Raw genomic sequence first — 23,508 nt, 5'->3', positions numbered from 1 at the left:
TGTAAGTCCGAGGAGCCGGTCCCAGGGCCGGGTGCCGCTGAGGGGGTGGGAGCGGGAACTCCGCCCGGCCGCCTGTCGGGCTGGGGGCACGGGGCAGGAGCGGGAGCCGCAGAGGGGAAAGCGGCAGGCAGCTCGTCCTGGGCCCACATCAGGTTGGATGGGGCGGCGGGGGAAGCGGTTTCTCTCCCCGAGGCGGCACCGGTGGAGCCTTGCGCCGTCCCCGCTCCTGGAACAAAGCTGGAGCTGCTGCTCGTGTGGGGGCAGGAAAGCTCCCCCCGGCCCTGCCTGCTCCCTCAGCTTTGTTGTGGCCTCTCCAGCTCGCCGCCTGCCCCTGCAGCAGGCAGGTGAGGGGTGGGGCTGCTGGCGGGAGCTGCTGCTGCTGGGGAGTTTGAGGGGTGGCTCGGGGTGGCTCGCTGAGGGGCGCGCTGCTCAGCCCTGGCCCCGCGTCCCCCGCCTAGTTCGCCAGCCCAGACGCGCTGGGTGGGCGCGAAACTCGCTCTGCAACTTTCTGTCACGTTGTGCTTTCCGAACCGGCGTCTGGACGTTGTGTTGGGAGGTGCGGGGTAGCGGGAGCCGGCCTCTGGTCTGAGCCCTCCCCGGCTGGGGCTTGCGACTTGTGATTGCTCAGGGCATCTTCGAAAACTGAGCAGGAAGGTGTCCGGTATTCCGGGAGGCCTGGACCTCCAGTGGGTGCTGTTGCGGTACATTTAAATCTTGGGGAAAAGGAACCAAACTGAGACTAAGGTCCTTTCTCCACAGCTGGGCGCTAGCAGTACTGCCTTGCTCCCACCTTGTCTGTCAGTGTGCCCTGGCCTGGTGCGAAAATTCAGTTTCTGCGACTAATTCAATCATCGGCCTCTCTGCTGGGACAGACGCATCCGATACAGTGGGTTTTATGCTCAGTACATTTGTTTACCGGCACCTGGACTAAGGCTGCTGACTGATTTTACTAGGTTATAGCTTTCAGTTACTACAAACCAGAGATGGATTTGAATTGGTGACCTAGAGGTGGAAAGGCTGTACGTGCCATTACTTACCCTGCCGAGCAATCCCATCCTCCTGTACCTCTGTTAGGCAGGCTAGGTCTGCCTTGTGCCTGTGTCATGGCTTATGGATGGATGCAAGCATATAAACCCATAGGTTGTGTTTTTGGGGGGCTTTTTTTTTTTTTTGCCTTCCTCTGCAGCATGGGACACAGGTCACTTGCTGCTTTGAACTAGAGTAAATGGTGGATTCTCTATAACTTAATGTCTTTAAATCAGGATCTGAGAACTTCAGTAACTCAACCAGAGGTTATACGCCTATTTCAGGAGCGGGTGGGTGAGGTTCTGTTGCTTTCAATGGGCAGGATGTCTGAATAGATGGTCACGATGGTCCCTTCTGACCTTAAAGTCTATGAGTCTACATCGGAACACACACAAACTCATGAACGAGAGCAAATTGACACCTGTGCATCCCCTCACTGTCCTCATAGAATCATAGAACTGAAAGGGACCTCAAGAGGTCATCTAGTCCAGTCCCCTGCACTCATGGCAGGACTAAGTATTATTTAGACCATCCCTGACAGATGTTTGTCTAACTTGTGAAATCTCCATCATTGGAGATTTTTAAGAACAACTTCCCTAGGCAATTTATTCCAGTGCTTAATCACCCTGACAATTAGGAAATTGTTTCTAATGTCCAACCTAAAACTCCCTTGCTGCAATTTAAGCCCATTGCTTCTTGTCCTATCCTCAGAGGTTAAAAAGGACAATTTTTCTCCCTCCTCAATTTTTTTTTTAAACATGATGTACTTGAAAACTGTTATCATGTCCCCTCTGTCTTCTCTTTTCCAGACTAAACAAACCCAATTTTTTTCAGTCTTCCCTCATAGGTCATGTTTTCTAGACCTTCAATCATTTTTGTTGCTCTTCTCTGGACTTTCTCCAATTTGTCCACATCTTTCCTGAAATGTGGCACCCAGAACTGGACCCAATACTCCAGTTGAAAGGAAGACACAAGAAGTAATTCTTCTGCTCAACACTCCTGCTAATACGTCCCAGAATGATGTACATGCATGTATACACCCTTTTTGTATATATGTTAGGCAAACGTATGTTTGTATTCTTTCTTGCACACACATCAACATGATGACATCATCATGCATCAGCGTTCTTTCTCTCCTGCACCAGCTTCACAAGTGCACCAACACACGTTTTCTACAAGCACCATTGTACTGACAGCTTATGTGCCTGTGTACACCAACATAGTCCCATCTCTTTCATGTATCCCAACACACATGCTCCCACAAATATGCCCATTAGAACTTTCAATCTCTCATGCATAAATATGTGCAACAGCTTTCATGTGCCTGTGTTCCAACATCCATGCTCATTCTTATCCTGGCATTGCACAAATACACCAATTCTCTTGTGCAATGTCACAGGCATATTTGCACAAAATCTCTTATTCCAAACTTGATTGAATGTGTACATAACGCATTTGTTCCCCCACCTCTGCATAGAATTTGTAGGTGTGCACACGTACATACTTACACACATGAACACCTCACTCCTTTCTCACATACACACTAGCACTGGCATACACATGTGTGTGCCCACACACTCCTCTTCTCTCCCAGGCATGCAAGTGTGGATGCTCACATCTGCACCAATGCACACATTCTCATGTGAGCCAATTCTTTCTGTGTCACACACAACAACACTGCATGTACCAGTGTTCATGCTTCTACCTGCTCCAATTCTTTCTCTCTTGCTCACTCAAAGAACTCTTATGTATGCCCATCAACATGTTCCTTGCATATGCCAACACACTTAGATTATACTGGTAAGTATATTTCCCCCATCCAATATGTACATGGGCACGTATGTTTTCTAACATATGCACTTGTGCACACATATACACTCTCTTTTGTGCCAGGACATACTCTTTCACACACATTGATCTCTCTCTCCCCTCCAGTTTCATATGAGCCTTGGTGCATAAATGATCTCAGGCATGCACATATGCAGGGACACACAAGCTCTGTTTCCCTTTGCATGTCTGCATAGGCATCCCCTTACCCTACCCAGTATGCATGGGTGCATGGACACTGGCAGCACCCTGTTCTTCACTTAGCATTTATAGACTTTCTCACCCATGTGCACAAACACTCTTGCTCTTACACTCTCTCCCTCATGCATGCACTTATTTATGCACAGTGGCCATGCACTGGCCATTTGAAATGGCTGTCATTTTGTCATAGCACTTTTTGCTTGCTGGCACATGTCCATCCTCTATCACATACACAGATTTTGTTTTAAAAGGAGAGTGAAACAAAGTGCATGTCCTTTAGCAAAAAGAAAGTAAAGACTCAGGCCTGACTAAGTTTACAAAGTCCTGGAGGGGTTAATAAAGTAGAAGGGGATGGAGGGGAAAGAGAGAGGTTCTTTTTTACACTACTGTCCTAGTCATCAACTTATATGAAGTAAGCTGGCATTTCTTTATATACCAAGCATTGTCAATATATGGAATAAATTACCAAGTGTGTCAGAAACTAGTGTATGTTACAGTTTAATTTTCTTCTTTTAAAGAAATTAGAGAAGTATACGGCAGGAAAACCATTGTGAGATCCAACTGCCAATTCAGAATATGAGGCAGAATTGGATAGGCAAGCTGGCCTCTCTCCATCTGTGGATTTCCTGTGCTCCCAGGCTCCATCTCTCACGTGTGTTTTTATGCCCAGGAGTGTCAGCGAGGGATTCCTTCCTGTTGGAAAGTAGTTTCCTCCTTGTTCACTGTGTAGCTGTAATATTAGCACTCTCTTCTCTTTAAACATGCCCTGACTTCACCTTCTTTCTAAGATAAATATCACATTCCGGTACTTAAAACTACAGTGTCTTCACATGTTATTAATCCCCACCTCAGAGTATTGAAGTTGAAAGGATTTTACAGTCTAGTTCACTTCATTATTGCAAACTTCAAACATTTGAAAAATCTTAAATCAAACCCCCAAAAATGTGTGATTGGCTTAAAAATCATGTGCTTCTTTTAAATTGGGGTACTTTTTATTTCCCTTCTGGGTTTTTGTTTTGTTTTGAGTTTTTTTGAGATTTTGGAGTGGGCAAAGAATATTTTCAAGGTGTTTTTTTTTCTGAAACTGCAAGGTCTAAAAACTTACCTTTTTACATGAAAGCCGAGATTCTCATGTAATCACTTGTCTACAGGAGCTGAGGCTCTTAGTAAAATGCCAAATATTGTGAGACTTGCAATAAATTCACAAGAGTTGGCAATTCTGTTACTCTTCACCTTTAATGCTCTTTCCATTTCACTCTGGATCAAAAGGCTGGTAAGTTTCACATTCTGTAGAGTGCTTCTGCACTACTATGATGCTGTTGAATTTGGATTTCCAGAAATGCAGGGCAGCAAATCATCAGAAATAGCCTGTTTATTGAAATCAGTATAAACATATTTCTATTAATTAGGGTTTTTTCTATTTTTTTAAAGCAAAACTTAAGTATAAGTTGACTGAGTGTCACTTAAACCATTTCAGAATAACTTGGGAACACACAAAAAGCACTTCAGTAATCCTTTTAAAATCAGGATTCAAATAGCCAAAACTTTCAAGGCAGCACATTTTTTACTAACTGCGGCTCATACTGTATTTTTATAGAGAAAGGGACATAAACTTATTGATAAAAGGGATGCAGACTTCGCTGAAGAATTGGAGAAGGTGCAGAGAAGAGACACAAAAATGGTTTGTGGGCTGGAAAAAGTACTTTACAGTGAGAGACTTAAGGAGTTCAGTCTGTTTAACTTATCAAAAAGAAGATTAACGGATGACTTGACTATGATGTATATGTACCTTCATGGGGGGAAAACTGCAGGTACTATATTGCTCTTTAATTTATCAGAGAAAGGCATAAGAAGAAACTATGGCTGGAAATCAAAGCCAGACATTCAAATTAGATTTAAGGCACAAATTTTTAACGGTGAGGATGATTAACCATTGGAACAAACTACCAAGGGGGAAGTGGTGGAGTCTCCATTTCTTAAAATCTTCAGATCAAGACTGGATGCCTTTCTAGACAGGGCTGGTGCAACCCATTAGGTGACCTAGGCGGTTGCCTAGGTCGCTAGCATTTGCGGGGCGGCATTTCGGGTCCTTAGGTGGCGACCGCGGTGGCCGGATCTTTGGCCGCCCTGGTCGTCGTTGGCATTTAGGTGGAGCAACCTGGTGCAGGGGGGCGCAGGGAGGGCCACCTGCAGCAAGTAAGGGGGGGCACGGCACGCAGGGGAACTGCTCCCCACCCCAGCTCACCTCTGCTCTGCCTCCTCCCCTGAGCACACCGCCCTGCTCTGCTTCTCTCCGTCCCAGGCTTGTGGCGCCAAACAGCTGATTGGCACCGCAAGCCTGGGAGGTGGAAGAAGTGGAGCGGTGACAGTGTGCTCGGGGAGGAGTTGGAGCAGAGGTGAGCTGGGGTGGGGAGCTGCCGCACGGCTCCCTGGGCTGGGGGGAGCTGCCGTGGGGGGCGGTGCTTCAGGGCAGAGGGGGGGCGGAGAGCTGCCACAGGGCTCGGAGAGGGGGGTGCAAGCTGGAAGTTTCGCCTAGGGTGTGAAACATCCTTGCACCCGCCCTGAAGATGTGCTTTAGCCAAACACAAGTTATTGGTCTCTACAGGAGTAACTGGATGAAATTCTATGGCTTGTATTCTACAGGAAGTTAGACTACATGATCTGATGGCCCCTTCTGGCATCCCAATCTAGAAAACTTATGTGAACTTTTCTGTATATAATGAGGTAGCGTGATGGGGCAGCCGGAAGCAGATTGTCATTATTTAGCACAGCAGTTTCACATTTCACAGAGTAGCTATATAAATCTTATATTTATAAAATACCTTTCATCCCAAAGTGCTTTCCAAGCTGAAACTAATACATGCTACAAGCTATATATACATAGGGCTCACTTAATTTACCCTTGGTAGTGCAGCCACCTCTACGGTAAAGCATGGCAGCTTTTTTAACAGTCTAAACAACACTGACTATTTAAGGGTGTGGTATCAGATCTGAATTAAGCGGCAGAGGGGAAAGCGTTGCCTACTGAATTGTCAGCATCACCTCCTGCATCTCCTAGTATGGTTTTCTTTAGAGGTCTTTCATCCGAGTACAGTCCTACTTTGCCATAGGCACCTTGCTCTTACCATTGCAGCTATCTTCAGACTGCAATTTCACACGGACACACCCCTGAAAAGCCTTTCCATGTAATATGAAAACCACGTGGAGGGGCTGGGAATGCAGAGAATAATGGGGAAGAAGTGCTAGATTGTTAGTCTGTCCCATAACTTCATATTCAGTGATGCTCTAGGCTGCAGATTCTTACCCTTCAATGGTTTTGCTGTGGGTGCTCCTCTTGGTACCCAGCAAAAGCAGATGGCTAGGTCTGTGTGAATCCCATCTCTTCTACTGTGTATGTTTACCTGTCTAAATATAACTCTTCAGCCAGTCTCATGCATCCCAGACTGACCTGTTCTCTTGTGGCTGAGCTGTGGGTCTGGCTCTTGCTGCAGCATTTCCTGGCTGCTTTGGGCTCATGCTTTGCAGCTCAGTCCCTCTCTCAAACAGAGATATCTTAGACACTCATTCTCTCTAGGACTTTGGGAAGCCAATTCTCCCTGTTCCTAGGTTTTATTTTTAAACCTGCCTGTACAATGAGAAACCTAACAGCTCTCAGGAGTGGAGGGTCCCTATTCCTCCCCCTCCCCCGATTGCTCACTCCCTCTCTGAATATATACAATACAGTGGGCTTCAGGAAACCTCCTGTCTGCCTGTTACAATCCACACAGTTTATGCTGCAGCTCTGATCATTCCCAGAGATCAGGCATGCTGAGGCAACCCTTAAAGGGACAGTGTCTCTCTTTCAGCCTCTGTCAGAATCTCAGAGATGCAGTTGGCAGATATTTCCCACTGTATGCCTTTTCTATTTCTGTTTTGTTTAGAATTTGATTCCTTTGAGTTTGCTGTAGTTTTTAATTTACTTGGGAAAACCTTTATATACACCTCAGCCTTTGAAGAGCAGAGGAGAGAGGAGTGAAGTGGAGAAGGGAAGGACATAATTCTCTGCTGGGTTGAATTAATTTGTTTTAAAATCCTATTCCAGAGACTAGCCTTTACAGTCCAACCCTGCAGCCCTTACATATCTAAAGAAAGACTGAAAGATGAAATCATTAGTGCCTTGCACAACCATGCAAGAAACTCTTGATTGATTTAGTCTACCACATGAAAGAAATGGTTTGATTCCTGGCATGGTAGACTAGAACTCCTTGAACTAACCCAATGGCCTTGTGGTTAGTGCTGTTGTATTTGGAGTAGAGGTAATTAAGGCCGACGTTTCCAAAAAGGACTGTTGATTTTGGGTGGTTCTAATTTTGAGTTGTCTGACTTGAGCCACTTTAAAAGGGCCTGATTTTCAGAGGTGAGGGGTTAGCACTTTCTGAAAATCAGGCCCCTGTAAGTCATCTGAAATTGGTTCCCCAAAATTATTAGTCACTTCTGAAAATTTTAGCTTAAGAGTCTAAAGCAGTGGTTTTCAACTTGCAGTCTGCAGACCCCTGAGGGTCTGCAGTCTATGTCCATGAAAGATAGTCATTACCATAGAACAGCAGTTTTCAGCCTGTGGTCCACGGACCTCCATTCAAAAATTTTTAGGGGTCTGCAAATGAAAAAAGATTGAAAACCATTGGTCTAAAGGAGAATTAGAAAAACTGTTTGTCATTGAGAGAGATTAATTCAATCACACACAAGCAACAATGCTGATATGATCTCTAATGAGGAGAGACTAGTTCAGACCAAAACTCACAGAACTCTTGACTACATGACTCTCCTGCAAGGATATTCAATTAGAACAAACTGTCCTAGGCAGATCAGTAATCTGTGTTCAGACAACTTTTGCATACAACTTTTAAAGGTGACCTGAAAAAGAAATAAAATGTGTTTCTCTCTGATGTAGAAAAAAAGGCTGCTTGCTTTTTACCTTAAATCTAGAAGTGTCAAGACTTCCTTGGTTTTGTTGGAGGATTTTTTGGGAGTCTAAGATGTTTATTGCAAGTTATTACAGCTTAACGGGAAGGGCTTAGAGATTTGAATATTTAATAAAGTAATTGTTTTCTCAAGTGTTCTTTAGTTGTTGGGGTTATGTAGGCATTAACAAAAACAAACAGAAATCAGTCTTTTTAAACAGTCTGACTAAAATTCTTTCCTTGTCAATTGTTCAAATTTTAGTATTCATTTCTTGTGTTGTCATTGTTTCACTAGTTCTTAACCATAGCATCTCCAAGATAGACAAGATCTGACTTTTTAAAGAAAAAACCAAGAGGATTCTCTTATTTGGTCACAAAAGCTTTCAGACCTTCTTCGTACATCATAGAACAGTGAAAAAGGACACAAACCCAAATTTGTCTCGCTTGGAAGTTCACTTTTAAAAACGGTTTAATTATTTCATGGGTGTTATGTATACTACACTTCTAATTTTCTGAAATCTTGTTTTACACTCAACATAGAAAGTGGATACAATGAACAAATAAAGTGAAATGACACAGTATTTTTCTTTTACAAATTTAGCCAGTCTGGGGGCTTTCCTAGTACACCATCTAGCTGACCCACCCATTCATTCTAATCTTGCAGGATCTGGGCTTGGTACAATGTCCTGGTTTTATTCAGTAACTATGCTGACATTTTCATTTTTGTGTCTTTTTTGGAAAGATTTGGAATGTCCCAACTAGATATTATCACTTCAGACTCTGCACAGCCTTGGGTTCTAAGAACTTAAGTAAAGTTTTATGGTCAGCTATCAAGATTTAGTGCATTCTACCATACATGTGTTTGTAGAATTTCATTATTCTATACACTGTACCTTAAGGCGTATTATTTGAGCATAAATACCAGTTCTTGTCAGGGCATAGGATGTGTATACAATAGACTTCTCCCTGCCATTGTGTAATCCGAGTGAGATCACAGTTCCCACTCCAACCAGGAGGTCTCACAAACCAGCATTACAGGAAAAAAATGGAGTCAGAAGGTTCTTACACCTGTGCAGATACTGCTTGGTCACCTGTGTCACATTCTTTTTGCCATTTCTATTAACATTTCCCATTTTTATCTTTTAACAATTCGTTTAGATGTTTTAACAGTTTAGAGCGGTATAAAGTGACTTCAGCAATCACTTATTAATGCCAGGAAAGCTTGCAACTGGATAACCTTTATTAAGTACCAGTGCTAGCTGTATAGTTTCCATTTTTTCTTTAACTGGATGGATTCCTTCAGTGTCAATTCTGTGTCCTAAGAAAACTGCACTGTCTTGGAAAAAAAAAAAAAGTTGCTTGCTTGTCTTTACTCAGCTTCATAGTATTTTTGCACTACTGCTTCCAAATTATGTAAATACATTTCTGTGTTTCTTCATAACTAGAGTAGCATTCAGAGAGCATACTAACCACTTGCACTTTCTGGTTCATAATAAAAGCTCTGGTACATTAATTAGGCCCGAAGGGAACCTGTTAGACTAGGGCCCCGCCTTGACCAGAAAAATGTTGATGAAGTTTACGTCAGGCCTAGACAACACAAACTATCTAAACCCCACCTAAACTCAACCACTTGTCCTAGTGTAGATGCAGGGTAGTACCTTCAGATCAGTTTTAGCAGGTTGAGTTAAGGCATAGACATGAGCTAAAGATGTTACCCTGAATCTACACTAGGAGAAGTGGTTAACATCTTTAGCTCAAGTCTAGGCCTTAACTCAACCTGCTAAAACTGATCTGAAGGTGTTACCCTGCATCAACCACTAGGACAAGTGGTTGAGTTTACGTGAGGTTTACCGAGATTTAGGATTGCCCTCCTGGTTTTGCTGGGAGTCTCCTGGAATCAGGCTCTATCTCCCGGAGGCCACAGATGCCAAACTGGGAGATTTTAGGCCACTAAAAGTCCAGTGGGGCAATGGCACGCTCCCTCTCTGCCTTGGCCCTCCGGCACTCCTGGAAGTGGCCAGCACATCCCCATGGCCCCTGGGAGGAGAGGGAGTCTCCGTGTGCTGCCCACGCCCCGAGCGCCGACTCCGCAGCTCCCATTGGCCGGGAACTGCAGCCAATGGGAGCTGCGGGAGTGGTGCCTGCAGGTCCGGGCAGTGTGTGGAGCCCCCTGTTCCCCCCCAGGGCCACAGGGATGTGCTGGCCACTTCCAGGAGTGGCGTGCAGTGGGGGAGGTGCATGGAGCCCTCTGGCCCCGCTTACCTTGGGCAGCTCCCAATCGGCAGCGCAGCAGGGCTAAGGCAGGCTCTGCCCCTGCAACTCCCATGGGCCGCAGTTCCCAGCCAATGGGAGCTGCGGAGTCAGTGCTCAGGATGCTGGCAGCGCGTGGAGACCCCTGCCCTCCCCAGTGCTTCTGGCACAGTGCCTGGGCAGGCAGGGAGCCTGCCTTGGCAACACAGTGGGGCTAACTGGGAGCTGCCCAAGGTAAGCACCATCTGGCCAGAGCCCCCACTCCGCACCCCAACCCCTGCCCTAAGCCCCCTCCTGCATCCAAACTCCCTCCCAGAGCTTGCACCCCCCCCATCTGCTGCCCTTTTCCTGACCCCGCTCCTGGAGCCTGCACGCCACATCCCCTCCTGAACCCTAACCCCAACCCTGGGCCCCCTCCTAACACTCAAACTCCCTCCCAGAGCATGCAGCCCAATCCCCTGCCCCAGCCCGGAGCCCCTTCCCACACTCCAAACCCCTCGGCCCCAGCCCAGAGAGAGTGCATGAGGGTGGAGGAGAGTGAGCAATGGAGGGAGGGGGGATGGAGTGAGCAGGGCGGGGCCTCAAAGAAGGGGCAGGGCCTCGGGGAAGGGGCAGGGAAGGGTGTGGGGCAAGGGTCTTTGGGTTTGTGTGATTAGACAGTTGGGAACCCTACAGAGATTCCATTTTCTGACCAGCTCTGCGAAAGTGTATTCCCATTGGTTCTTCTGGCTGACTATTCCAGGGTTTTGTGTGTGATGACTTGTAATTCATTGCAAATTGAATTCTTGGTTGTGTCCACATGGTTGGTTTGGAGAGGCTGAGAGAAGTTAATTTTTCTTACTCTGTGTTGTGCTTTCAAATGAATATCCAGAATTCTTACCTAAAATAAATTTTCCTTCTAAACTGTTTCCTATGCTTCCTGCAGCATATTCCATATACAAATTAGATCTCTGCTGTTCTTCCAATGTAGTTAGACATCTCATGTGGAAGCTGGGTGTTTTAAACCTATGATTTGAGACAATCTTTTGCTTGGCTGTTGTCCAAACCTGGCTCTCTTGAAAACTAGCATACATCTTCTAGCTAAGAAGTCTCTCTCTCACTTACTCACACACACACAACAAAACAAAAAACACACCTTTGGTCCCACTACTGCCAGGAAAAATTTTTTGCCAGGCCTTGTAACATTTGTTTCTAAAAACTCTTTCAGGTTCTCCTCAGAATTGCTAACACTCTGTTCTGAAGCTGCATCAAAGCACAATCCAAACCAACCTCTGAAACAAGCCATTTCTTTCTTTGTTTTGCATTGCTTTGTTCCAGTTCCTCTTCTAAAATGAAATTGGTCCCACTTTTATCACCAACCTATTGTGTTTGGAGCAAAGACAATTGAAAATTCAGAGGCCAAATTCACAAACAGTTGTGTGATATCTATTCATCTACACCAAAAGGAGATATGTTCTTAAAGGAAGAAAGACCAGTTCTCACAGAAACTTCCTCTGTGTATTTCTCTGGCAAGACTATTACAAACATTACATCATTGGATCAGACCAGTAAAGCTAGATGATCAGTAAAGCTAGGTGAATATCTCAAACATTTCCACTAATACTTTCTAGAATTAAAAAAATTGAATTCAGGTTGATTGTTTTTGTACAATTTTGTATGTCATCTCCACTAATGTTTTAGCAAATGAGTTTACTGGCAGGAATGTTCATAGAAACAGTACGTTATAAGCAAATAGACAGTGTTGATGGAATTTGTATTTTGAAGTTATAAATGCAAATATTTGCATCAGAAACCTGATTCCAAGAGTTGCTTTGCTCCATTTGAGGAACGGAAACCATACCTGTCAACTGTGTGTTGAATCAAAGCTAACCAAGTAGTTGAATTTCACTTATCATGTACTGGCAACAAAATGTTCACAATCTATATACCAGGAATTATTTGTAGGAATTATCTGCCAAGTAATTTTGGATGGTAAAATTTGAGAAAATTTTATAAATTGCTGTTGAAAAATCTGAGAAGAGGAAAAAGAGTCAAACTTCATTAAATTATAGATTACAGATTATTCACTCAGCTCTACTGATCAGTGATCTTAAGGCAGGGCACTGCTACCTAGCAATTTCTAAGGCCTGGTTAATTCTTAGATTTGTCATGTATGCTAGAAGTGCCCTATTTTCCCATACAGAAGACCCTGATTCATTTCCCACCAGTCTGGTCTTTTGTTCTAGGGCCACCAGGGCAGCCCACATGGTCAGGGTTCTGTGATTAGTAATAAATCCTGGTTCATCTGGGCACATTGGATCATTCTAGACCAATGCTCACTTCTCACCCCTGGCTGACTCGGGAGTAGATTTGACGAGCTGTGGAAAAGTTTGTGTTCAGCCTTCATGGTATAAAAGAAGGTCATTGCAATCCAGGACAGAAGGGAAGAGGAGGGAGACTAGACAATCTCCATGGAAGACAGTCCCTCCCCCACAAAAATCCACTTTTATTGTCACAGGAAAGAATTGGTAAAGTTCTGTCTTTCTCAACAGTCCTTATATAACCCATGCCTGCTTGCAGTGGCATTCCGTCCCCTCTAGTGGCTCCTAGACATCTAGAGATTGATGAGTCTGCTACAGTCTTGGCTAAGAGGCAGGTGGCTTTTAGCTCATGGGGTAGAGACTCATATACTAAACTTCAGAGGTGTTAGGTTCAATCCCGCTTGCCAACAACTGGGATCTGTGGATGTTACACTTGCATTTGAGGTCTGATTGAGTTGCTAAAGCCCTTTGGCACAATGGCCATACTCCATTTCCAAGCCCTGTCATAGCTTCTATTTGAGGACAAGAAAAATTACTCTGCATTTACACTAAAACCTCCCATTCAGTCATGCTCTGCCTAGTCTTGTCCTGAACTGAAGAGTTCCCCTCAATGGGGTGGAGGGTTCCCTTAAACTTCAGTGAGGTCATTCATGTGAGTCGGGGTGGCAGGCTGAGGCCCTTAGTTTGGTTCCTTTGTTGAGTGGAGAGAGAGAGAGGCCTTGTTCATGCTGCTGCAGAGACAGGTCATGAGCATTCCAGGTGCCCCGACATCGAGATTCACTTCCAATAGATAATGGGTTATTTTCCAGATTGAACAATATTAAACAAAAAGGGGCTTTTTTCCCAATGTCTATTTTATTTTAAAATGACCAAGAAAAATTCAGGGTAAGGCTGTCAATCCAAAAAATCTTAGGCTTTCCGATTCCCACTGTGCTGTAGGTAGGAGCGCTTTCCATAAAGGCAGGGCTGCATCTTCCTATATACAGAGGAAAATTATGATCTGAAACAGAGATTCCTCCAAACTGGAAAGCCCCTATTACATTGCCCTCAGCTCCCTCCCTTCCTGCCTTTAATGTGGTTTAAAGTATAAACTGTCACAATATAGGATTGCAGCTTCTTTATTTCCCCCCCCCAACCATCTTTACATTGGGGCTGACATGGAGAAAGGAAGAATGGCCCAGTAGTGGGGGCATTAGCCCGGGACTTGGGAAACCTGGGTTCAGTTCCCTGTGGGAATTTGAGCAAATCACTTAAGGACAGATTTTTAAAGGTATTTAGGCACCTGAAGATGCAGACAAGCATGTAGTCAGTTTTCAAAAGTGTCTAAACAGGTTAATTCGCTAACTCCCATTGAAAGTCTACTCTCTCGTAGGTGCCTAACAGGATTTATGAAAGTATCTATCTGTATATTTAGGCGCCTAAATACATTTGTAAGCCTTTTTGTGCTTCAGTTCCCCATCTGTACAATGGAGATAATAGCAGTTCCCCACCTCGCCGGCGGGTTATGGGAGAAATGCATTTAAAAGAATGTGAGGTGTTCAAATATTATTGACATATAAGTAACTTAATTGGAGACTTCTGATGCAGTCTCCTCTCCACCCACTCTCCCCTCAAATCTTACGGGACTGCTGTAGATAGAGGGCACTATGAGGGGCAGGGGTCCCCTCAAGACTCCACTTCAGGTCCTTGTACTTTATTTCTCCCCCCGGCCCCAGCTCACACCCACGGGATTCTTGGAACAAACAGAGAAAAATAAAAGTCCTCTCCCTTCTTTCTTCCCTTATGGGAGATGGGAGTCCATGGGAAATTGGAAAAAAAGCAAGTGTCGCCTGGAATCCAGGCACTATTCCTAGGTCAGCCATTTGAACTTAGTCTACACAGGGTCTACTTCCAGCCCCTCCTCATGGGGCATGTTGATCTGAAGCTGGGTAGTGCAGCTTCAGGAGCAGTGAGGTTTGTTGGTGTCTCCCTCATGGCAGGCCTGTCTCAGCTGTCCAAGGCGGGGCAGCCTCCTCCCTGTTCACCATCCCTTCCTGTGGTAGGTTTTCCCTTTTAAGCTCCCCCTCCAGGCACAGCAAGCCTTGCAGGTACAGCAAACATCAGTTTTATTTGATCTATATAGCAGATTTGTTCAAATCTGCTATATAGATCAACAAATCTGCTATATAGGTCAATTAAAACTGATGCTTTCCAGGATCTCCTCACAAGTCCTGGGTTCACTGGCTGACCTGAAGATGAATACTGCCTCCTGGTTCAAGTTCCTTGTTTTTTAAAACAAAACAAAGCCAGCTAACCAAACCAACAAAAAAAAACCCCACCATACTGAACAGCAGAAGTAACAGACCTTTCTGCTAGATTCCTACCTTTGTTCTGCTCAACCGTTTGTACACCATGCTGCATTTTGGGAAGGGCGTACACCAAGCTAAATATATCTACCTTCTCCTTGAAATGCGGTATGGTGCACAGTGTTGTTTGGTTGAGTTCATGTAGAACCTAAGGTGAGAAGCCAGCTTTAATTTTCAGCCTTGGGTTGGAGTCAATGGTCAGTCGACTCACACAGGACTTCTAAGTTCAGATCAGCAGCTTGTCTTTGAAGGAGGGACATAAATCCTACTTTTTAAATAAAAAAACAAACTAATTTTAGCTACAAAAATAAAATTGAGACAGCCATATTTTTCTTGCTCAACAATCAATAAGAACGAAGAGTTGTCTTTGGACAAGTCACCTTAGAAAAACAAAAGTTCATAGCTTAAACACATTGGCTCGCTGGGTACAGGAGTTGGTATGATACTAAGTATAATTCTAAATAGAAAGAGGTGCAGACATGACGACAAACTCTCCTGGAGTCCTTGGATTTGCTGTTGTATTCGGACACAGAAATTTGTACGTCTAAGAAATCCATAAAGACAGTCAATTGAGTGAAGTGAATTGTCAGCTAAAGATGTTTAAAATTTACACTTTTTAGGCCTGATTCTGATCTCTGTTTCATCTCTTTTAGCTGAGTGACTCCTGATTGACATTGCTGTGAGAAGAGCAACCAGCTCTGTGTTTGGCTGTCTTGTTGGCACACACGATATGTTTAAAACTCAAACTATCCCATATACGGCTTTATTTTTATCCCAAGGTTCTGATGATGTGTAACCCACAAGAATGAAACTTTCCTTTGTGTTTCTAGTACACTGGGGGCCTCCAATAATAAATTGCAGAACTCCTCACTAAAACAATACAGACCTATAAAACTAGATTTCTTTAGAAGGTGTCAGTTGTTAGAGCAGGGGACTGGGAATCAGGACTCCTGGGTTCTATTCCAAGCTCTCTGTCCTTGGACAAATCTGGGTACTTCATTTTTCCCATGTGTAAAGCCTGCCTCATAACAGCAATGCAAATGAATGTCTGTGAGGTGGTGCAGAAAGTGCAGAGTATTATCATTATCATCTAGCTGGGCGCTGTTTATACTCTCTATAACATAGTGTTGTTGAGAGGAGAGGCTGTGACATTTTTCTTCAGCCCTTATCGCAGACTGTGGCTATCCTGTCTCTTTGGCTGTCCTATCCTGTTCTCTTCACTGTTGTTAGGGAGGGAAGCTAATAAATTAATAGTCTTTAGCAGACATTATTTTACAAACCGATCAGCTGTCTCTTGAATTTTCTGTTCTTTAGTTCTAAATAATAATGCTTAGCACTTTACATCTGGAAAGTGAAGTGAAAACTAATTCATCTTCGCAACCCCTTTCGGTAAGTATTATCATTCATATTTTATAGATGGGGAAACCGAATCATAGAAAGGTAAGTGACTTGCCCAAGGTCATATGCCGAAGCCTGGTCTACACTTAAAAATTAGATCATCCTAGCTACATCGCTCAGGGCTCTGGAAAAGTTTGCGACCTGTGCAATATTATTAGCTCAACCTAACCCAGAGTGAAGTTTTGGCTCGGCAGATGGAAGAATTCTGCTGTCTCTTGGAGAAATGGATTTACTACATTGAAAGACAAACCCTTTCTGTTGATGTGGGAAGTGTCTACGTTGTAGTGCTGCAGTGCAGAGGTGGCGTATGGAGGGGCATGCAGGGTCACGTGCCCCCTCCCCCCCAATTGTTTGGTCATATGGTGTGGATGTGCTGGGGTTGTGGGCCCACCCCACCCCCCACACTATCAGTGGGTATGGGTCATCTCTGCTGCAGCGGCACAGCTGTGATACTGTAGTGCCCATAGTGTAGACATACCCAGAGTCACTGACAGAGGCGTACTTGGCTCCTTTGATTCCAGCAGTGAAAACTGAAATTGGTGGACTCAGTCAACACCTCTGGAACAATGGACATGTTACATAAAATCCCACAGCACCAAGTAATAGTGCTATAGTTAATACTTAAGTTTGGCAACTATCTGATGCTTTTTCCTGCCAATAAAGCTATTGACATGGAAACTAGCATCTGAGCCCTTGCCTGTCTGAAGGCAATTGGTGGGTTTTGGAGTTTTGGCCTTTAGATCATATTGACGCTGAGGTCATGGCTTGGGATCCAGGGAGAGAGACAAATAGGTGCACCACGAGGATAATCTCTTTTTGGATTCTGAGACCCAAAACTATTGTTTCCCACCCTGGTCAGTCAGGCCCTTTCTCGTGAGAGAATACATACCAGACAGTGCAAAGGAGGAGTGTGGGCAGGGAAATCAGTGTGATCTACTCTACACCCACCCCCTCATCCCAACTCCCTATGCAAATATGCACAAAAAACAATGGGTAGATTTTTAAAAGCCACTGCTCTCCTTTTCATTCCTACAGGGGCCTCTTATGTCAGTGGCCATGAGAATGGGTCATGCATACAGGGCAGCACTTATAAGGAGCAACCTAAGCTTAGGACAGCACTCCACTCAGCCATGAGAGCATGAGCAGCTGTCACCAAAGGATCTCTACCCAAGGCAGCATGTAGCCTTCAGGTGAGTGGGGAGGAGGAATAAAACAAGAAAGAAGGTAACTGCGATTTAAAAGGACAGGAGTGAAAGAAAAAATGGACAGAAAAAGGAGTGATGTGGCAACTGATCTGGGGGCAGAGTGCAAGAGAATACAGGGGCCATCACTGCTGCACTTTTATACCACAGTGATGAATGTAGGATAAATACCCAGACTGTGTGTGGCGGGGCAGAGCAGGGCAGGGCAGGGCACGGGGGGAGTTAACACAGAAAGTTGGGACCCACTGCTGTAAGCTCTCTGCTCTCAGCACTAACTTCCTTGCCTATGTTTTGCTCCCCACTCCTGCTCTGTCATCTCAGGCTATGATTTCCTAAATTGAGCAAAATGGGACTAGGTTAGTATTCTAGATAGGAAACATCAAAGGAAAACCCACAGGTTGAAGAAGTGATGCATGAGATGCCCTTTTCTCTATTAGCATTGAACCAATGTTCCAGCAGGGAGCTAGGGGGTACTGTGTTGTTGGAGGGCACCATCATTCACATGGGATGTAAAAATAGGGGCCTGACCAATTGTTGTCATTAAAAATTCTGGGGCACTTTTCACAAAACCAGGGTTGTTAATCCCTAATATCCTGCCCAAATTCCAATATGGGTAATTACACAGTCCCCCTAAACTTCTGTAGTTTCAAGTAGGTATTCTTCACTTCCTAATTTATTGTGTCACGTGCTATTAAGCAGCTGCTGTGCTCCACCTCAGGAATAGCTGCATTACACCAGTGGGTAAAATGATCCTGACCTGTACAATTTGTAATCAAATTGTCGAGTGCTTTGGGATCTTTAGACGGAAGGTGCTATTTAATGATCCATGGTATAATGGTTTTGTATACCCAGGGTTCACTACATGAGAGCCAAAAGCTGGTAGCCTGTAACTGACCATTACTCACTCTCCATCTCCTAGCCCAGACAGGGCCAGGAGGGTTCTCAGTCTTCATCTGGGAACCTCCCTAACTGTGTCTCATCCATCTGAGCATATGGAGACACAATCTACAGAGAACTGTAATGGGACATGCCTATCCACCCCACGAGTCTCCGAAAATGACTATCTCTGATGTTCACTAATGAGTGGTTGTGGGACTTCACAGCTGGGACTGTTGCATCCATTTCTCAGCAGAGAATAAGGTTTGTGCCTTGCCGCTGTATTTCATTTTCCTGGCATTGGCTGACATGGAACAGCAGGGCATTGTCTCTCTTGCACTAGTGTGAACTGCAATGTGAAAGCATCTGGTGCAATACCATGCTGTTCCATTGCTCCCTTTTTCTGTTGCCTAACCTTTAGACCTGCTCATTAGATGAAGAGAGGCCAACAGTGCATGGAGATGCACTGGGTCTGTTCAGTTTAAGGACTAATGGGATCTGTGCTAGACTAGGACACTTTTCTTCTGGCCACGCCATAGCCCCTCTTTCCCCCCCCCCCAAAAAAAAAGTTGCAGAAATAGAAGGATTCAGGTACAAGTGACAAAAATGCTTAGAGGTATTGAGAGACTCAAAAGATTAGGAGTATGTAAGTTAGAGAGAAGATGAGTTAGTGGAGACATGACAGAAGTACACAGATTAATGAGAAGTAAACCAGACATTCCTGTATATATTTTTAAATAATACAAAGACAAGAGACCATTCAGTGAAATTGAAATGTAATAAAGCTGACCTAGGTAAAATTTAAATACTTTTTACACAACACATTATTAACATGTGGAACTCATTGCTACTAGATGTCAGTGAGACCAAGAACTTTAGTAGGATTCAGAGAGGATTAGACATTTATATAGATAATATGATCCACAGTTAGGCTAAAATTAATATCTATTATAAGGAATATCAACACTTCTTCTTTAAGACATTTTCCTTAGGTTACATTTCTCCCTCACCCCCACAAACATGTAATACCTTCCTCTGAAATGTCTGGTACTGGCCACTATCAGAGATAGGATACCAGGCTAGAGAGATAATTGGTCTGATCTGGTATGCAAGTCCCTATGTTCTTAAATGGGGATTTGGTAATAGAATATTTTCTACCTCTAGGTGATCAGTACAAATCTGGCCCAGATCAGTAGTAACTGAAAGTTGCATATCACCTGAAGGCTGATTTGTGGTTTATGAGAAATAATTTCATGGTCTCAATCTAGCTCCTAGTAGAAAATTGTCCAAATTGCCAAAACTACTGTAACGCCATTGTTGGCATTAATTGCCCCTTGCTGGCAATCTCAGCACTGAGACAGAGAACTAAATAAGGTGTGTGACAGAGCCATACATTCATGCCCTACAAGTGATCTCTGCAGATCAGAACTGAGAGAGCTTGTACTGTTGATGCTAGTGCTGCACTTGTTCTCTTCATAAATACTGTACTTCATTCTCCAGGAATGCCAGTCTGACATCTTTGGTCATCAATACGTCTCTATCCTTGAACCTGTAACAGTTGCACAGGATACTGCCACTAACCCTACCTTTTGTTGTTAAGTTGTCTAAGCCGCTCCTCTCCCTCTTGTTGTTTTATCACTTTAATATTAACAACAAATTCCCCTTGACACAGTGCCCATTTGGTGCTGCAGGCAGAGAAGCCTGCGCAATAGCACCGTGACATCAGAGGTAATTCAGCCAGTCATCACCCCTCCCTCCTGCTGCCTGCTTTGGTCATCTCTCCCCTTGACAGTGCCCATTTGGTACTGCAGGCAGACCAGGCAAAGGTAAATGAAGGGAGCCATAGTGAAAATCTCCAGCCTCGCTACTACTGGACAAGTAAAGGTCCTGATTTGAAGCAGTCCCTGCTATTCCAATCCTGATCCCTTTATCCCCCAACTCTGTCAAAGCACCTCAGCCTTGACCTGTAGTTTCATTTGCTGACTCATTTCAACGAAATGAAATTGAAGTATGCAAATGAACAGGAGGGAGGTCATGGTAACTGACAGAGTTGCCTCTGACCTCAAAATGCTTCTTTGCCTGCAGCACCGAATGGGCAGGACACGGAGATCAGGCTTTTCTGGTGTTCTGCTTTTCTTATCTTCACCAAAATCAATCAAGTTCTTCCCGTTGATGACTAGAATGTTCCCTGGCAGTTTGCATGCAGTCTTCAAAAGTGCCAGGGAACTTGATTAGTTGCAGTCTTCAAAAGTGCCATCAAGCTGAGTGTTAAGCCTCACTGTGCTCGGCCAAACAGTGTGTTTATATTGTAACAAATCTGTGGCCACCTAAGGACTTCCCAAGTTCTCCTATATTGCATACCATGCATACTTTGAACTTCATAGTGGCAGCTGGGATAGAACTCAAGTCTCCCTGTTCCAACAGTCCAGGCCCTTACCAAATTAACTAAAGGAGAATGTCTGTTAGCAGTATCGGGCCTATGACACATGGTAGAGCAAACTTGATTCCATCCAGTAGAGAGTACCCATACATATAAACACTAGCTAGTTCACTACAGCTGTTCTGATCCAGCTCTCACTGTGGATACTTACCTTTTGGCCAAGCCCCTTCTTTTCAGTGGTTGCCCAGGTGATAACGTTTGTCATGTCTGCTATCAAGCCCCAGTGCCCATCAACTGAATTGACATAAGAGAGACAGGATAAAATGTTCCAAAATATGCACCTGACTTGCAAATGGAGAACCTATAGGCAAAACTGAGCAGTTACACATGCAATTTGGGTGTGTGTATTTTAGCAGGTTGATTCAAACTGTGTGCAACTGCAATTTGGATTGCAGGGGTCTCTGCAGGCATTTTATTTGCTTTCCACTTATGGGAGTTTGTAGTTTCTGAATTTTGCTACGCATCTCTGCCTAGATTGTACACAAAATTTCAAAGTGCTCCTCAGTCAAAGCTGCCGAGTTTGATTTTGCTTTGTGTTTGTCCAGACTATAGGTTATAATGCAGAACTGTAGCTCAGTCCCATCTGTGCTGAGAAAGGTCACACACCTTTCAGCAAATGTGGGCTGAGTTTGTGCCAAATCCCAGAACCGGTTGTTTTTTATGGTTTTGGGGGGTCTTGTTGAAAGTGTCACATGGCTCCAAAATCTACCCCACAGAGCAAACCTAGTGTGTGATCACAGGTCTGTGGTGTTAGGGAAGAAGAGGACATTTGTTGATCTAATTTCAGACTGCTGAGTTGTCAGTGTCAATTATCCCATTAATGTTCAACACTTTTACAGTATTTACTATGTCTATGCAGGATTCATGAGCTTCTGTATATCAGAGGGGAAAACTCATGTCTGAAAGGAGGTGTGAAATAAGGTATCCTTGGATTATATAGAAAAAACGACCAAAGGCTATAAAAATATCAAATGCAGAAAACTTTACAACTACCATTAAAAATATCTCTCATTTCCCTAATGCCTTTTATCCTGAAAAATCCCAGAATGGTTCACAAATATATATGCAATAGAAACACTTCACCCATCACCGAAGTGCCACCACCTCTGAGTGAAACACAGCAGCTATTGAACAGTGCAACAATTTAGGCCAGAAAGTGGGAAAAATACTGTCTCTCACAGAAATTTCAGGAAAAATGTAGCAAGGCCAAATGTAATTACTCATGTTGGCATTTGACAGGGTTAACACTCCAATTCTTGTGAGAAGTGGCATGTTGTTTTTAATGACCACAAGTGTGGTCAGGCCTTCATTTATCTCATCTGAAAGATAGCATCTCTCCAGCAGGTTAGCACTGTCTAGCATCATGCTGGATCATTGATTCAGTACTGACTCGGGGAAGAGTACTGCCCACTGAGTCACCCACATCACTTCCTGCAGCACCTGGATTTTCCTTGGAGTACTGACCAGCCTCACCACTGCCTAGCTGGTGATACCAGGTGATATCATGACCCCTGAGGTGGTCTGGCTGCAGTTATATATAGAGAGATACTGAAAAGCAGTTTTCATAGTAAATGTTGGAAGGTTTTTTTGAACGATTGGATCTTGGGTTACAGATCTCAAAAACAAGAAACCTTCTTTAGCTGACTTAATAATAGTATAGTTTTAAAAGTACTTGTTTGGCCAGTGCTGACTACATGCTTACACAGCTACCCCTGGCCTGGGAAAGATTTAAACCACAATGGCTAAGTATAGAGGCCTCTAAAATATTTTCATATATACAGTGCCTGAATACACAAACATAACCAGTCTCTCTTCTGCCTACAAGAGCAATATTTTCCATAGGATTGGTATTGACAGAGGTTTTCCCCTGTAGTTATAGTTATCTATTAAAATAAAAAGCCTCCAGAATTGCATCCCTCTGCTGAACCCGCCTTCACCCCCACCTTGAATCCAATATAAGCAATGTCATCTCTTTCTGAGGAAAAATAAGACTTTTCATTCTGTGTCCGAGTAGCTCCTGACTGGTTCTTGTTAAAAACACCACAGAGAAGGATTCAAACACCAGGACACTAGTGTCAGGATTTGCAGCCCTAGCTTCTGAGAACAGCAGGGTCTGTGCACTAGGGCACTAATTCTCGGAGTCACTCTCCTAGCATGGTAGGATCCATGTACAATGCAACCAGAGCTGCAATTCACCTCCAGTCTACACTAGAATTGCTACAGCTCTCCTGTTTACTCCACCTCCCTGAGTGGCAGTAGCTATGTCAGTGGGAGAGCTTCCTCCACCAACATAGTGCTGTCCACACTGGCGCTTAGGGTGGTGTAACTTGTCACTTGGGGGGGATGGCTTTTCCATATCCCTGAGTGACTTAAGTTATACCGAAGTAATGGCTAGAGTATACAAGCTCCTGTGGATGCAGTGAAATCCATACACCCTTGCAGAGAAAGTACATCTGTGTGCAACACCTAGTTTGTGTGCAGCACTCTAGAGCCCACGGGTTGTATTTTGTAGTGAAAGTCTATCTCTTAGGGTATTTCTACACTACAGGGACTACCAGGAGCGGTGCCAGAGTTTCTGGCGCCCTAGGCAGAATTCAGGGGGCAGCATTTTGTGCGCTCCCCATGGGGCGCGCGGGAGCTTCCGGTTCTACTCCCATCGTGCCACCGAAGAAGGACCCTCCACTGAAATGCCACAGGTGACAG

General features: G+C 44.3%; 1 protein-coding gene across 1 annotated transcript in view; it reads left to right on the top strand.

The window, feature by feature from the left end:
• WNT5B (Wnt family member 5B) overlaps window positions 1-23,508 on the top strand; it is a 97,519-nt gene that overhangs the window by 646 nt on the left and 73,365 nt on the right. The window lies entirely within an intron of this gene.

This window comes from Mauremys reevesii, linkage group 1 (genome assembly GCF_016161935.1).
Source record: "Mauremys reevesii isolate NIE-2019 linkage group 1, ASM1616193v1, whole genome shotgun sequence".
In the NCBI taxonomy this organism is placed as follows: Eukaryota; Metazoa; Chordata; order Testudines; family Geoemydidae; genus Mauremys; species Mauremys reevesii.
Note: the sequence above shows the minus strand (reverse complement) of the source record. Positions and strands in the feature narration are given on the sequence as shown.